This window comes from Meleagris gallopavo, chromosome 10 (assembly GCF_000146605.3).
Source record: "Meleagris gallopavo isolate NT-WF06-2002-E0010 breed Aviagen turkey brand Nicholas breeding stock chromosome 10, Turkey_5.1, whole genome shotgun sequence".
NCBI lineage: Eukaryota > Metazoa > Chordata > Aves > Galliformes > Phasianidae > Meleagris > Meleagris gallopavo.
In genome coordinates, this window is record NC_015020.2 from 14,796,047 (window position 1) to 14,812,911 (window position 16,865).

Sequence of the window (16,865 nt, forward strand, 5' to 3'; positions counted from 1 at the left end):
AAAAGCAAAGTGTCCTGGAAATGGAAGGGGAGGGAGATGTTCCTGATACTGCAAAATTTACTGTTTGAATTCCATTTAAGATTGTAAAAGAAAAATGCAGAATTTAAGGCCTGTTCTGTTTATGAATATTTATTCAAAGTGTTTTCTTATGCATTGCCTTCCTCTAGCTACATGGTGTTCTCCTGCACTATTTCCCAGCACAAGGAGTAATGTCCTGCTCTGAAAAACTATCCATTAAAATTTTATCAATTTTGTGTTTTGGTGAGACAGTATGAGGAAATGCCATTGGAAAATTAGATTCCTCTTTGACATCAGGCGCCCAGTCAACAATCCAATCCCATATGTTTCTACTGAGACATTAGAATTTGATATAATTTTGGGCAGAAAACATTTTAAAATGAAACAATTGAATTTTCTAGATGGTCTTGGGGACCACTTAACTTAAGAGAATACACTTCCTAATCAAAACCCTTTCAATCATTCTAAATATTATTTGGATGATATTTGCTTTATGTGTAGTAACCGTTTGAATTTGTATTGAATGTTTGACTGTCTCGTGCTTGCATAGATGATGTATGAAATTATTATTTCATATTTTTCTAGTGTTTGCATTGCAAGTGACATCTGGCTGACAGGAACTTGGAGAAATGGGATACGAAGTGAATGCTGTAGTTACCACAGCATCATATTTATCAAAAGGCTTAAGGTTGGTCTGTCTTTGTTTAACATATGAAACTCACTATAATGAATAAAAAACAACACTTTTTTTTAAACTAAGCTGCTTAAAAAATAAGATGGGTGAGGGAAAAAAGTTAATCAAAGTTTCTATTCTAATAATTGAATTAATTAGTGAGTAAAATAATGCATATTTGCTGAAAGACAGTTCTCAACTTGTATTTGTATTTCCTATTATCCCTTTAAATTCTGGTTAATGATATATAATTCATATACACTCTATCATAGAGATAGGTAATTCTAAAATAAGGTTCTACAGCTGACTGGCACAATTTTCTTTTTAATCTTTAGGTCTCTAGCTACCAAAATCTAGAAGTGAGCTTAATTCTGATTGCATTATAACTTTGAAATGTGTCTGTTAAAATGCTGTATTCTGCCATCATTGTACCCTAAGCTCCTTCATGAAGCTTCTGGTATTTTACTTGTCTAATAGTAAAATTTTTTCTTGATAGAATATAATGCAGGTTTTTTAAATGAACCTATTTGATATTTAGTATAAAATATATTATTTTCTTTAGAAATATGATTTCAGCCTTTAAGAAAGGCATTTTCAAAATGCATGCTGCTTGTGAGGAAGCTCTGCCATGTTAAAGAACAATGACAAAAGTGATATGTTGGAGTGTACAGCAGCTTGCCATGCCCTGGCAGAGGGAAGGAATTGCCTGTGCTACTCTGACTAGAAGTGTCTCTTGGACAGTCTTTGCCACTCTCTTGATATCATTCAACTGATTATTGAGACCGAAATCTGTGTGAAGGAAACCCACCACTACAGAAGTCTCCCATTAATTCCCAGCAGTCCTGGAAAAGAATGAATGTGGAGGCTGTTATACATATGGATGTGGAATTCAGAGGAGAGAAGCAATTAGAGAAGTTGTGTAGACATAGTGAAGAGGATAAAGCAGTCTGAGGAGGGGTGGGACAGGATGAGGAGGGAGTTGATTTAAGAGAGAGAAAGAAAGAGATGTCAGACAAAGTAATCCAGAAGAAATTGTTTCTGTACTGCTACCAAGTGATTATCTGAATCTAAGAAGTTGTCAAGCTGAGAGCACTCAGCATCTTCTGGGACTCAGACCTGTCCTTTTAAATGAATTAAAAATCCAGCTTTGAGATCCAATTCAGGAGCAGAAACAACTACCAATGACTTTTATTTAGGTCTGCAGAAGCTTGGGGGCTGGTTGGAAAGGAGTGGCAGGAAATGAATAAAATGCTTCAAAATTGTTCAAAGACAATAATTCTGTCCCCTAACTGCTCCTCAAGAGGAGCCCATCTATTTACTGATGACACAGGGAGTTTGCCTATCCTCCCTTGTTAGATATCTGCAGTCTGATTCCCCTCCACTCTGCTTCTCTCTCCCCTTTTCCAAACATCTCTAGTCAGTAAAGAGACATCCATTGACATGCTTTCCTTTGAAAGCACTCATGAACTTTCATTATTATTACAGGCAGAAAATGTCAGACAATTGAACAAAACACTGAGATGTTGATCAGATGAGCAGAGTAAATTAGAGCATTCAGAGCAATGTGTATTCTGAGTATACCAGTACCAAGAACAGGACTGATGAGAAAAGCAAGCAGTGATACTGTGGCACAGTTTGCTGCTGTCTCTACACTGTGATATATGAAACAACGATAATTTAGCCCATTTTACTGATGCTCTGTAATAATGTATATTATACTTGTTTTTGTCTACTTCACTGTCTATCTTAGCCATGCACTCAGATTTTATCAGCTTCTGGTTAAGCTTGCTAGACTTCCTATGTGCCAGCATAAACAAAAGAAAGCAAGGAAGTGGTTAAGTCATTCAACACCCCATTTATGCAACCCTCTTCAATTCTCTTCCACAGTCTCAACTACCTCACCTCTAATGTCTGTAGTCCACACATTTCCAACTCAATTGTGACTACATTAGTTTTCTTCTGCTTGCCAGTCAAGGCAATATTTCCTTGGCTTGCTGGATGATTTTAGATTTTCTATTTTGAGCAGTTGCACTCCAAACAAAGAAAAAATTATGAATTCAATTAGAAAAAATAAAATATGATCATGACATTTTGTTACATTTCAGGTACTAAGACAGAAAGAAAACTACATAACTGTAGAATGGACAGTTCTAAAACTGGAGATGCACATTCTGCATTCTGTATGTTTTGATATTTTAGTAAAAAGATTTTTGGGTATACTTTTGGAAGAGTATTGTTATTTATTTATTTATTTATTTATTTATTTATTTATTTATTTATTTATACTTCTATTACTGCATTGTTAGAAATCTGCTCCTAAACTTTGATGTGATATTATTCTCCATTGCAGTTAGTGTTTCCTAGCTGGGTTTACTCTTTCAGACCTACTTTTTTCGGCTTTACTTTTTTGCAGCATTATGATAGTGACTATACTGCTAGTCCAATCAGCCAGCTTCTTCTGTCACCTTCAGTTATGATTCCAGTTTCTTTTCACAAATTGAGTATGATTGTTTTTGCTTGTTGTAATATTCGAATTTCTATCAATACAGTGAATCATTTTTTTGAGAGCCAAGTGTCTAGGAAACAGTTCATAATTCTTTAAAATTGTCTTTGTGTGATGAGTAGTAAATCCACACTTCTCTTTAATAATTTGTATTTAGTCTTTCACCAGAACAAGGATAGGTCAGATTTTCTCTATTGCTCTTTTCAACCATCCCTGGCTTTTGCTAAAAATCAGGTTGGCTCAAGGTCTGATCCTTTGATAATTGTATCTTGGCACTTTCTTCTGCTTGTGTGAAGATAAAAGTGAATGAGACGTACTCAATATAAACAGCCCTCCTCCTACTCCTCTCCCCCCCAACTCTTCCCAAGGCTAGTATGAATCTGCATCTACACATACCTTCTGGAGTTCTCTAGACAATGTTACAGCAAGTACAGATACTTGTAAGTGAATTTGGAGGCATTTTTAGAAACTGTGTGTAATAGAAGCCAGAGCAAAATCATTATCCTTTATTTTAAGATTAAAATTAGTATTAGCTTTGATGGATTGAGCTGTTTGAGACATTTCAATACAATAGCAGACATTGAATATGCTTTAAAAATATGGTTAGCAGAAAGCAGCAGAGGGGGAAAATACATATGGCCATAAGCACACAGCGATGGCCACAAACCTGAGATTTCTTTTCCTCCTTCCCTTCCCCCATCTTGTTCCCAGTTCTTCTCTCTAGAAGAGACTACAGATAAACAGCAATCCTAAGGTATGGTACCATAACAAAAGCACTCCAAAGAGGATGGAATGGGAAAAGGGGAGATCCCGTAGGACAGCTCACGCAAGACTGATAGTCATATTTTGTAGTTCACACTGTGTTCTCACATTCAGAAAAAAAGTATAATTGAGACCAATTCCCTAACTGACAAGAGTCCATTTAAAGCTGAATTACAACTGATAATAAAACATTTTAAAGAAATCTCGTCCTTCCTTTGTTATTAACTTTGTTTTCTCTGTTATGCCAGCGGCAGCACAAAAATGTAGAAAGAGAGAAGGAAAAATGATTCTCAGCTGCATTGGAAAAATAAAATGTTGCACAACATTCTGCTAAACAAGGACCCCAAATTACAGACACTTGGAGGAATTTGAGACATAATATTTAGGTATTTTTCTCTGCGTTCTATTTGTTTTCAGTCACCTTCACCATATTTTATTTTATTTTTTTCTGCAAGCTCTCTCCTATCTATCGGCCACTATGAAGCTTTGTCATGGCTCTCATTTTCCTTCTTCAGCTTAATTTCTCGGAGTTTCAGGATAGTTTAGAGGAGAATTTTGCCTGTTTGAAACATTGTTTACATGAACGGCAGTACACTAGTGTATAGGAAGATGCTTCTAATTATAGATTAGATGAGTTTCAAGTCTTGTCTCTGACAGTTGTAGGCTGGATATAAACAGAAGGCAAGACTTCAGAAAACCACTTACAGCTCTCTGGTATGGCTAAGTCTCATGGAACACATGCAGATATTTTTGGTGGCTAGTTTTGGTCTGATTTGGTTAACATTTTGATACAATCTTTTCTTTTTCTCTCCTCCAGATTTCTTTTTTCAATATCAGGTTTATAAGGTTGGAGTTCTGAGTTCTTAACAACAAATAAGTCTCGTTCACCATATTGTACTTCACAGACTGGCTATAGCAAACATTCAAATCAGAAAATCATGCCATGTGGATAACTTCTATAGTGATGCTAATAGATGTAAATTCCACTCTCACCTCTAGGGATGAGAATGTCCTAACTGCATGACCTTCCTGAGACATACATAGGTATCTAGTCCTTGTGTGTGAACTAATCCTTTTTCAATCTCATGTACAGATATAACATGTTTCAAAGTTCGTCAGTCTGAACAACACCATAAATGTTTTGAAGTCTAGAATGCTTTGGAAGCACTGTTTTACCAGCAAAGTAAATACCCTGAAATCTTAGAAACAGTAATCCCATTTCATGGCTAAAATAAAATAGGATTTAGATTATTATATCATAACCATACCCATGTGATTGAAGATGGCAAGGTTCACATAAAAATGTCTGTCTGCTTTCCTTCTGATAAGCAACTCCCTCTTTCTACCAGCAATAATTTCAGCATAATATATTTTCAAAGTAATCTTTCCTTGATCAACAGACTACACTATTCTATCGTTTTGCAGGTTTTGTTTCCGTCATGGGTGAATACTTCCACCAAATTGCATTTAATATCTATTAACTTGGATTTTTAAAGTATCAAATGGCTTCTGTATCTCATTACATTGTTCTTTGTAATTTGTAATTTCTTCCAATTTGATACTATTGCATACTTAAACTTTATTTCTGTGCCATCATCCCATCTTAAACACAAGATTCTGAAACATTGGTCTTATGAAATCATGAACATCCTGGGAGTGTCTGTTATGATCTTTTCTTGAAAAAGACCTATCTGTTGAATTTTTACTGTTCATAGTTCTGTAGTTGCAGATACTCAGGTCTTTGCTGCTTATTTTGGTCATCACTGTCTTATCAGAACTGCTCTGATGATGAGTTGCTTTTTGAACTAGGTGAGCTTTTGCATTCAGATTTCAGTCCATTCTTACGTTTAACCTGCCCTTTGGCTCTCACAATAATTTGTTAGAAGCCAAAATTGATCTTGAAATTTCAAAACACTGAAAAACATAGCACAACCAACATTTTTGCTACATTTTTTCAAAAGGTCATCTTCCAAAAGAAGGAAATGGATGGTTATGCTAAGTTACAGAAGCATAGTGGTGTAAGTAAGAAGTGTTTGTCATGCTTCTCTTGTGCTTCTAAAGCTTTGAAGTTTAGCCTATTGTATGAGATTTCAACCTAGAGATGGTAGCTGTAAGTGTGTTTGGAGCTCACAGTGCTCAAGTTTCAACTGCTCCGAAAATAAGTCATGCATTTGTATCTGAAAATTCATGTTTAGATTGTGTTTTTTTCTGTGTTGATAGAGGTATTTTCTCATCTATATTATGCATAGCTATTGGGGAGAGACAAAAAACAAACAAACAAACAAAAAAAAAACAGAGGAGAAAATTATTTTATTTTATTGAATACAGTAGAAGTTATATATACATATAGTCTGAGAAGCCCTTGCTTGTTGTGAATATTATGAAGAGATAAATTCTCACTCAGTGATGGCTGGTGCATATACCAGGTTTCCATCAAGATAACTTTCAGATTATATCTGTTTGCCTAGAAAATGCTTTTAGGCTATGTGCAAATGCATGTTGTAGGTGTGTTGGCAGACTTGCACAAACTTGTCTCCCTTAAGCATCAGATCCAAATGTGTGCATGTCCAGTTACAGTCTGTAAGAGTTGCATCAGTTTGTTGTGAACATTCCAGCAGGATCTATTAGTAATGTTAGACACAAATGTTCCTGTAAGGGCAGAACTGCTGTTAGCTGTTTGCAAAAGATTTTTAAGTGCATTAGTGTCATTTGAAGCTTTGTGTATGAACAGATGCTACCTAGATATCTTACTCACACTTTTTTCAGACTTCAAAACTTTGTAAGTTGTAGCTTTATTGTGAATATTACTGGTTATGGGTTGGCACCACTAAATGACAATTCACATTGATTTTTCAAGCTACAAGAAGTACTGATAAATTTTTTCTTAGGCTCTATTTTTTCTTTTAAATTTGTTTTTATGTCTGCAGTTTATTTTTTGGTATTATATATTTAAAGACATATAAAAGTTGCATGTTCGTACATATACACATATGCATGTATTTATATATCTGTATCTGTTTGGGTTTTGTTATGATATACTTGTGAGAGAATCTGTATTACTGAAAATCTGAAGCCATCTGCTTGTCTGTACAATAGAACTACTAAGGAACTTCCAGTAAACAATTTTCCTTCTAACTTCTGAATACATTCACTTGAGACCTGAGTATGAGTGTGTATCTATCTCAAGAGTGGTCATGGTGCAATGATTGCTCCCAAAACAGGATATTTTATTTATTCATAAATGAAGCTGAGTTTCTGAATTATAGCCAGTGTCTATTGTATCTGAGGAGTAGTGAAGCTTATGTGTAGTCTGGAGGCATTGACCTAGAAAGATAAACATGCAGCACATGTTTGGTGCTTGTGAATTACTGTTTGTGGTTTGCTTTGATAATCTTAGGCCTTCATATACAAGTAGTCACTTGTAGACAACTGGCAATTTCTTTTGAGGCTGTGGATCTAATCCATTAGTGTCCCAAAATCTAATGTAACCATCCAAATCAAACATTCCTCTGTTTTTTAAAAAAGCCTGCAGGTAATGGAAGCTTCAGAAGTGTAGTGTTAACAGTGTAAAAGTCTAAATTCTACAGAAAACTGGTGAAGTCTTGAACTCATATTAATGCCACTACAAGATTTTAAGGAAATATTTTTGACTGCTTGCCGTTGGCACCATTGCTTATGGAAACGCAAGGAACTAAATCAGAGCACACTGGTTTTTAATACATCTTTCTAGAGGAGGTCAAAACGTGGGCCAAAGAAAATGGGGGACCCACCCCAATGTCTGTGCCTAATGACATTAGCAGATGTGTCTAAAGAACAGAAAACTATGAAGTCCTACGAATTATACATCCTATCTAGTTTACTGTAGAAAATGTTTGTACTGGTGGAAAGATTTTCTTTAACTATTTCTGTTTCTTCTGAAACAGTGAATGTTAGGTTTCCCAAATGAAGAAACAGCTCTCTTTATTCCAAATTTGAAAGATTTTATGCCAGGAAACATGGAGAATGTAGAATATAGATTTCTTGCATTATATCCAAACAACTTTAAACTAAAGCAATATTTTATTGAAAATGTAAAACACTATTCTTACATTAGTGTTTGATAGTGGTAGAGAGTAAAAAATTTCATCCATAATTTGCCTTACAACTGGCATAGAAGTACTGTGTGGACTTCCAAAATTGGTCCTCACCTAGCTGTCAGGGTCTTCTACAAAGACCATAGGGTGCTTTCTGCTATTGTTGATCTCATGTAGATTTGGAATTTTCAGGCTGAGGAAATCAGCTTAACATGTCCTGAGTAGGCTGTTGCATTCTTTTCTCTGTGGGCTTTTTTTTTTTTTTTTTTGGAGGGGAGGAGGATACGTTAGTATAGGTTGTTTTTTTTTGTATTAATTCTGAATCTTAGTTTACTGAAGCTATCTGTAAGATTTATCCCCTTCTGATAATGCTGTATCATATTTCTGTAGAGTAAGATAATATAAATATGACAGAGGCAGTAAGGAGGATTCCACTTCTCCATTGTTAATGTTCACCTACCAATGACAAGAAGAAATCACTAATAAATAGTAAATTTGATAACCTTCAGGAAAACCTCTTGCTGAACAGTTTTGGTTTCTGGTTTGCACTAGTTGAAGTCTTTCCATCTGCATACAAAAATAACCTCTCTTTTTTTCCCATCTGTTATATTATTGATCTACATATTTCAGATATCTGCAGTGATGCACATAAGCATGCATAGTTTAATATTGTCATTTTGAGCTGATTTCTTATGGCCTATTGATCATAAACCATGAAAAACTTAGGAAACATTTTATCGTCTTTTAGAACTTAGTAATAAACTTTGGAAACCAGTTGTAAGAGGTTATTGTAGTAAGAGATCCATTTACGTTCTTCTTTTTGATGCTCCATACTTCAATGACAATTTCACTCTGTAGACCAATAAGTAACAATTTTGAACTAGCTTAGACCTTGTTTGCTTTGTTTGGGGGTAACTGAGTGTGTGTAATCATGCACACAGACACTGTGAGTCATAGCTGCCAACTCAGATGATGAGAATTGGAAATGTTTCTTCTTGATGGTTGGCTAAATCTTGCCACAAGTGAAATCAGTAGGTAGTTTTAGCACATTCTTGGTTGGGAGATATTGTCACAGATGGTGCTAACTAAGGACTTTCATGTATCAATCCACAGTGATAGTCTTTGTAAGGGTCAGGACAATGATGCATTGGAAATAGACTGAATATCAGCTGTGTTTTAAAATGCTGGCTAAGTCATCTCACTGTATTGGTTAGTTTGAATTAGTATTTCTTTTCCTCCAAGAAAACAAATTTTTTGCTTAAGTGAAGTTATAGCTTAAACTAGTACAGTGAAGATGAAAACAATGTGAGTATGAGTAGATTTTTTTTCTCAAGCAAATGCTCTAAAAAACATACTGCTTGGAAATTGCGAGACCACCAAACCAATACAGCCAAAGACCAACTTGTCTATCTATTTATGAAAATAGCACCCTTCTGTCTGTTGATGAATAAAATAGCATGCATTCCTTTAGATACAACACGGGACAATGAATTTTATCAAATTCACTTTGTGGATATGCAGATCCTGTCAGTTCTGGGCACCATTATATTCAAAGGTTGTCTACCGCTTGGAGGGAGTTCAGAGAACACCAACAAAAAATATTAAAAAGCTGGAACACTGAATGGTCTGTATTAGGAAACAATAATAGAAATATAAATAGTTTGACTGACATTCTGGCTGTCTATCTCAGAAACTTGTAGTAATGAAATTCGTTAGATTATGAACAAGACTTGCAATAAGGGAAACTGTCTCTCTTAAAACTATTGTCAATGATCCTGGTCTAGCTCTGTTCTTGGGTTATTCCACAGCAAAAGTAGTTGAATGACCTAAGGCTAGACAGATCACCAGGAGCTGAGACTGTTTCCATACACTGATGAACCATGCTTGAGTTCATGAGGTCCTTCTAGTGAGAGTGGGAAGAAGACTTGTCATCCAATTTGTGATGTTGACAAAGACAGTGAGCTTTATTTCATTGTAGTAATGTAATGAACAGAGGAGGACTTTGAGAAAGGTGGAAGTCTCTGAAAGACTAGTATTTGAAGGATGACTAGAAGACATTAAATGGGAAGAGAAAAGGTCTTTAACTTGATAAGACAATTGAACAGCCTGCTATTAAAGGACTGAAGGATTACTGATCCCAAACAAAGCTGACAAAATATTGTGGATCATTTTATTCCTCCAGAAGGAGAATACTTTCCTGATCTGAAACTCTGAAACTATTTTACTTGTGAGGGAAACTGAATCTGTGCAATTATACAGGTTCACCTGTGCCACAGGTACATAGATAGAGGATAACTTAGGTGTGAGGAGGGGAACAATCACACTTGATGCTGGAGAATAAGAATGCTTTATACATTCCTTTGGGAATGGTGGAAACTATTGAAGTGTGTCATTTTAAATTTAAGTTGAATGAAGCAGTTCACAGTTTACTGTGGGTAACAATCCAGCATTGATAAGAAAATGAACAAGATGACCTAATACTATAAAGATCTATCTGTTTCCTGTAGGTCTATGAAATGTCTGACTTTAGCAGGATTTGATTCCAGTGTGACCACCAAGAAAACAGAATGAGGCAAGTTTTCATATTATTGGTGTTCATATAGTGTCCCCGTGTTTCTTTATGGCAGTCCTAATCAAAATGATCTGAAATTCCTAAATTCAAAGCCTTCAGGTTTAGTTGGGGCAGGCTACAAACTGCTGAGCCCTGCTAAACATCCTCATTGCTGCAAAAGGCACAGGGTTCTTAAGCTTTTATTTGAAAAGGCTGTAGTTATTATTAAAATAACCTTCAAGTGTTGACTCAAAATCCCTTCACACTTTGCTAAAATTGTCCTGAAATTTCTGTCATTCTCATTAATATGTTTCATTTTCCATCCCACATTCTGTACTTAGCATTGTTAGAATTTCTCCCTCTTCCACCTGCTGTATATTAAAAAATATTGGTGTCATTTTCCTAAAACAAGTAAGTAAAGTTGAATTGTCTCTTTGATCATTTCCTCTATTCTTATTTTAAAAAAGTACATTGTGTTTAAAGCTGCCTGTTGTCTGTTGTTGTTTGAATGACTAGTCTCCATCAGGTGGTTTTAAAGTTTGTGGTTACAAATAGAAGAGTTTTTAAGTATTTATAATCATCTTTGTTTAAATTGCGTAGAAGCAAGATAAGAGCATAGAAAACTGTCTTGCTAAAGAGATAGTGTTTTTGTAAAAGGGCTTTTTCTTATCAAGGTCTGAGAGTCCCTTTTTTTTCCTCTAGCATATGAAATATTTACTTGTTAGGCAGTATCAGGAATACCCATTTTCCATAGTGCTACACCAGCCCAACCCATCAACGTGCTGGTTAATTAAGTGTGACCTAAACCAACTTGACTTGAGCTCTGCATTAAATGCACAAAACCCATTTGAGCTGACCAGCAGCAGAAGTGGTACTCAGAGAAATTGAAAAGGATTTCTCCCAAATGCTTTCTACTTACTTACAGCACTCAAGTAATGGCTGAAGATTAGCATATGACATGACAGATTACATTAAGTCATGTCTTTCCAGTGCTTTATGACAGCACTATCACATTAGCTTCTTAGCACTGGCACATCGAGGCATGCAAATGTTTTCAGACCCTCTTATTCAAATCTACAAGCTGACATGGCAGCCTTGATATGATTATTAGTCATTTGAGAGACTTTAATTCACGTCATCAGATAACAGGTTCTGCTAAAAGGTTAGAGAAACTGTCTGCTTTTAATGAAGCCCTCAAAAAAGACCCTCAAAAACCTTACTGCTCACAGAGAGCCTTATTTGACTTTATTGACAAGATCCCCCTAAGAATGAACTTGAGTTGAATAAGTAAGCAGGCATCTAGAATGAAAAACATTGACTCAATTTAAAAATGAGATCAAGCTATGTTGAAGTCCTATCTTTCCTCTCACATTTTTTTTTTCTTGGTTTTATCCAAGCTTTAAAGACAAGGTACTGTGCCTGAAAAATGTTTTCAGCTTATGATGTTAAGTGAGGAAAAGTGGGGTAAGAACTGTTCTAATTCCTCAGTCATAGATTTTCTTTGTTATAATGAGCGAAGAGTCACTGCGACTTACTACAAAGGGTTAACAAGTGATATATTGTGACTAGAAACAGAGTAACACAGTTGCAAATTCTATTTGTCCTATTTTAGTCTGTATCTATTAACGTGACATTATATCCAGGCATTATTTTGTGTTAAAACATGGCGAATCTGCTTTACCTTCAAATGGAAAATCTTTGTGAACAAATTCCAAAGATAAGCAGGGGTTGGCACAGGCTTTGGTCTCTTTCATATGAAAGTGGTATGAGTGAGGTAAAAAAATGATGTTATTTCTGAGCAAGAGAAGGAAGAATCCCTTTGCAGGTAAAAGAGATATTTGTTGTTGGAGTAATGATTTGTCTTTGGAGTTGCAAGAGGCATACACAGGAAAATGGTGATGATCCAAGCATTATCCTCAAGCCAAAGATGTGCCACAACCCTGCAGAGAAACTAATCTGAGCCTTTAAAGTCCTTTTCGTATCAGTGTTGTAGTGACCACTACATAAGTAAAGTCTGTGTCAATATGGTACTGTGCAGAGTGCACCAGACTTCCAGAAAGGTACAGCCCGGTGCTCATTGCAGGCCTCGAGGCTGAATGGTTGGAGTTCTGCTACCTGTTCTCCTAGCCTAGCCTAAGGAAGCTGGAGCTTGCTCATTGAAGACTTTCAAGTACATAGTTTAGAGATCGTTTTGCTCAGTGCTTTGGACTTTCTCTAGAGCCTTGCTTGGTTTGCCTCTGAGCAATATGCTAACTTGGAGTGGAGAAATGTATGTGTGTTGACAGGCAAATTGCATTTAAGCTAATTGTTGTCATTAACTGTGATTTTTATCCCAGTTTTTTTAAAAAAATAACTCAGAGTCCCTAGTATAGGACTCATACTTGGGTGACTAAGATGTGCAATTACCTGAGATTAAGACTAGTCATTGACAATAGCCAATGGACCTCAGTGAAAAAGGCCTGGCTTGTAACACCTTTCATATTGCTGTGGAGTGTCCCCCTTATAGCACATGTAAATCTGTTTTTGTTCCTTCTGACTAGAAATGTGTTAAGTGAAAAAATGTGTCAAGCTATGTCCTCAGTGCTGTCTCTCCAAATCCTCCCATCTTCATTTGCCTATTCCACCCCTGCAGCTTTGTTCTCCATGGACATCTCAGACCTGATAAATCTACTCTGCCTTTTTCCATGGTCATCCAGCTCTTTTCTATTTTAGCAAAGTGGATTGTTGTAAATACTTGGATGTACTTCATTCTGTTTTCTGTGGGTAAATGACAGCATGAGCAACAAGGCAGCTCCTTGTTACTGCTACTGCCCTCATTTTTATTGTGGTTTAGCCCAGCAGGAATCCCAGCACCGCACAGATGTTCACTAATGCCATACTCCACCCTCCCCATCAAGTGGGATGAATGAGAGAATTGAAAACAAAGTAGAACTCGTGTTCAGTTCTTAGCAATAACCAAACATTGGTATGCTATTAATGCTGTCTTGGCTGAAACCAGGACAATTCTCAAGATCTTTTCTGACCTTTATCACAGATCCTAACCATATGAAATTTCTTGTGATCTGCCATCAATATAGGCCAACCTTCTTGTGTTTTTGCTTCACAAGTCTCCATCTCCTCATAAATTTTTCTTAAAATGCATTTTTCAGGCTCTTATGCTTGCTGACTTTTCTCTCATTGGGTTCATAACCAACTGTTTTAATTTATTAATCAGTGTTTTTATAGTGGCATTCTTTAGTTTAAACAATTGATATAACTTTGTACAGGGTTTTGAGGCTCAGTTTGTATGAAAGCTGCTATACAACATTGCCACTGTGCAGTGTTCTACCCAGATTTTTTCGTATTTTTCTGAAACAGCAATAAAAATCTTCAATTATGTCAGTGCTAAAAATTTTTTTACTTCAGTCTTACAAACTTTCCCACACATGAGCTCTTTCACTAAGCTTGAAAGAGATTGGTAAGATTTAGGGTCCCTTGTTTATGGAGCATTCCAGGAAATGATAATGGAAGTTTAGAACAGCTCTCAGGTGCCTCACTGACAGTTCTACCCATGGCAAGAATAACGATTTACAAAATTATGTTAAAGACAGGACACAATGTAAGTAACAGGTTAAGAAACTGCAAGCCAAATTAGCTAAAACAAAGGATAAATAAATATATGTGTATATATATGTCAATAATATGTATCAGTAAAAATAAAAATATGTAATTGTTGTGTGTCCTCATAGCATAGGGAGAATCACTCGCAAAGGTAGTCCCTATGGATTTTGGCATGAATCAATCTGGCTAAAGACTGTTTCTATTAAGTCATCCATCATTTCGCTACTGCTAGGTACTTGCTGTGAAAATGAAGTTTTATAGGTCTTTCTACTGCAGCTCTGCTGGCAGAAGAAACCTTAATCAATACATTACTGCATCCTATGGCACTGGTTGGTGTTCAGAAGTCCTTCCTTGGATCTGGCACCATCCGCCCTCTATCAGCGGATGCGATAGTGTTGACACAAGTTAGGTTTGCAGTTTGCATACCCGTGAAGGTCAATCCTGCTTTATAGGTTGTTTTCAACTGAAAATGGGAACAGCTAGAAGTGGCTTCCAAACCAGTCACTGTCTCTTTGGCTGAGTCCCAGGAAGGTTTGGCATAGCTGCTAACTGCATAGGATGTGTTTTACCCGGCCACATCTCTATTGTAGGTGCATTCCTGATGCTCCTCTACCTTCTCTGAAAAACATTAAGTAAGAGACTGAGTAGAAGACAGGGAGTAGAGAAATCTTAGATGATTTTAAAAGCCCTACTGAGTCTCTGAAATTTTTCTGGTGGTTCTGTGCTTGCAGTTATTTCCATCTTGTAGTTGAATAAGAACTGGAAAATCCATAATGTTTTGTTCCCCAATGCCTATTTTTTTTTCAAGGAATACATGTTAATCAATAAAGAATGTATCCCCCACCTTTCATTACTTCAAGCCTCCTGTCATACTCATATTCTCTTTTACACTAGACATGAACAGTTCCACTGTCTCAAAATTATTTTATATGTAATTTAAAGGAGAATGCTTAGAATGACAAATACCAGTAAGTTTAGAGGGTTTGTTCGCCAGAGGCTACAATCTCTTGCGACAGCGAACTACAACTCTAATCTTCATTTGCTCTCCCAGTCCTGTAACAGATTGCATTTCTCTCACCCTTTCTCTCTTCCTCTCTGTTATTAATTCTTCACCTTTAAAAAGATTAATACCTTTCAAGAAATGGACTTGTGTGCTGATTCAACTATTCTGAGTGCTAATATATGGAGCCCACATCACTGAGAACAGCAGTTTGATATCCACCACCTGATGGACCTTGATGTACAGCCACTGTTATCTCAAGTTCTCATGGTTTGTGAAGCTTAACACTTAATGTACTTGTGTACAAAGGTGTTGCTAGTGGGAAAGATGCAATTTAGGAGTTGAGAGAACTACAGGATAGTTTGAGATTAATCCTGCCTGCTAATTGTACATTTCAGCATTGAAGGGCTGACCTCAGTATCAGGATTTCTTGTTAGCAAAAAGGTTTTCAGTTGACTTACCTGGCTATCGACACAAATACAAGGTGTGATAAAAGGGAATATTTGAGCTAAGTCATAGAAATAGCAGCAATCACTATATCACTATAATTTGTCCCATACCAGCACAGAAGATTATGTTGTCTTCACAAGTTATCAGCTCTTTTTCTCATTACATCATATCATTGCTGATATTGAAGAAGTATCTTAAATGGTTAGCCACTGAACTCTTTCAAGGATGAGTTCAAAATCTTCATCTTTAAATGCTGACATTCAGATATCCTCTGGCAATCTAGCAGTCACGAAAGTACTCATTATCATTATTACTGATACCTAAAGTTGTGTAAAAATCTTATAGTTTAAAAAAAACACCAACCAACCGAACAACAACAAAGAAAATTCAGCTGTTAATTACATGTTCTGTTATTGCTCTTTCATGATTGAATAGTCTCCAGGAATTTTATTTTCTAAATAAGTACATAAATTTTGACTGCTATGGTACTGCATTGTTAGTGTTTCAGGAAATGTCTTGTCTTATGGGCACAGGACAATTCCAGAGCATTTTAAAACAATATAACAAGAATCCAAACAAATGCGACTGCTCAGAGATTACCTTTTCTCTGTTCTCTTGAATTGTCTTGCTATATGTATTTTTCTCTCATTTATGTCTAACTGTCCTTCATACCTCAGTTCAGATGCCTTGTATGAATTAGGACAGAAAAGTCTTTCAGCTCTGTCCCATGTCCCACTGTATATGGATAGATAGATATTTTTAACTAACTGGCCTTAAAACGATGAGTCTTTCTGTACCACCAAGTTCCATGGTCTGTATGGTTACCTGAGATTTAAACAAGCATCCCTGAACATGTGGGATTTATTGAGTGCTGGATGATCGTGGGTTATATAAGTCTAACAACCAACACTGAATTCTGAGGTATAGATGTAGTATACTTCCAATTACATCAGATTTATTTTAAACATGAATTAGCTGGTGGTTGTTGTGACTTAGCTGCTCTTTTAACTGTTGCTTTAAAACATGTTTTTAAATCCTAAGCTGTATGTGACTGGATTTGATTTAGCACTTGGTCTTAAACCACAGTTCAGTTTTAAAGTGAGTCATTAATTGTGTTTTCTTCACAGTGACAGAGGATCTCAGATTGAAGTTGATTTGACAAATATTGTGGGCATTATATTTTTATAGCACGAAACTTTACCCTGTTGTCACTTAAGTCAGGAGTATCCATTGAT

The 16,865-nt window shown here is 36.1% G+C and overlaps 1 long non-coding RNA gene across 2 annotated transcripts in view; it reads left to right on the top strand.

Moving 5' to 3' along the window:
• Nucleotides 1–16,865, top strand: part of LOC116216988 — a 152,234-nt gene that overhangs the window by 8,060 nt on the left and 127,309 nt on the right. For both annotated transcript variants that reach the window (XR_004160794.1, XR_004160793.1), the window contains exons 3-4: nucleotides 604–706; nucleotides 4,205–4,342. This is a non-coding gene — a long non-coding RNA (uncharacterized LOC116216988). The remainder of the gene's footprint in view (nucleotides 1–603; nucleotides 707–4,204; nucleotides 4,343–16,865) is intronic.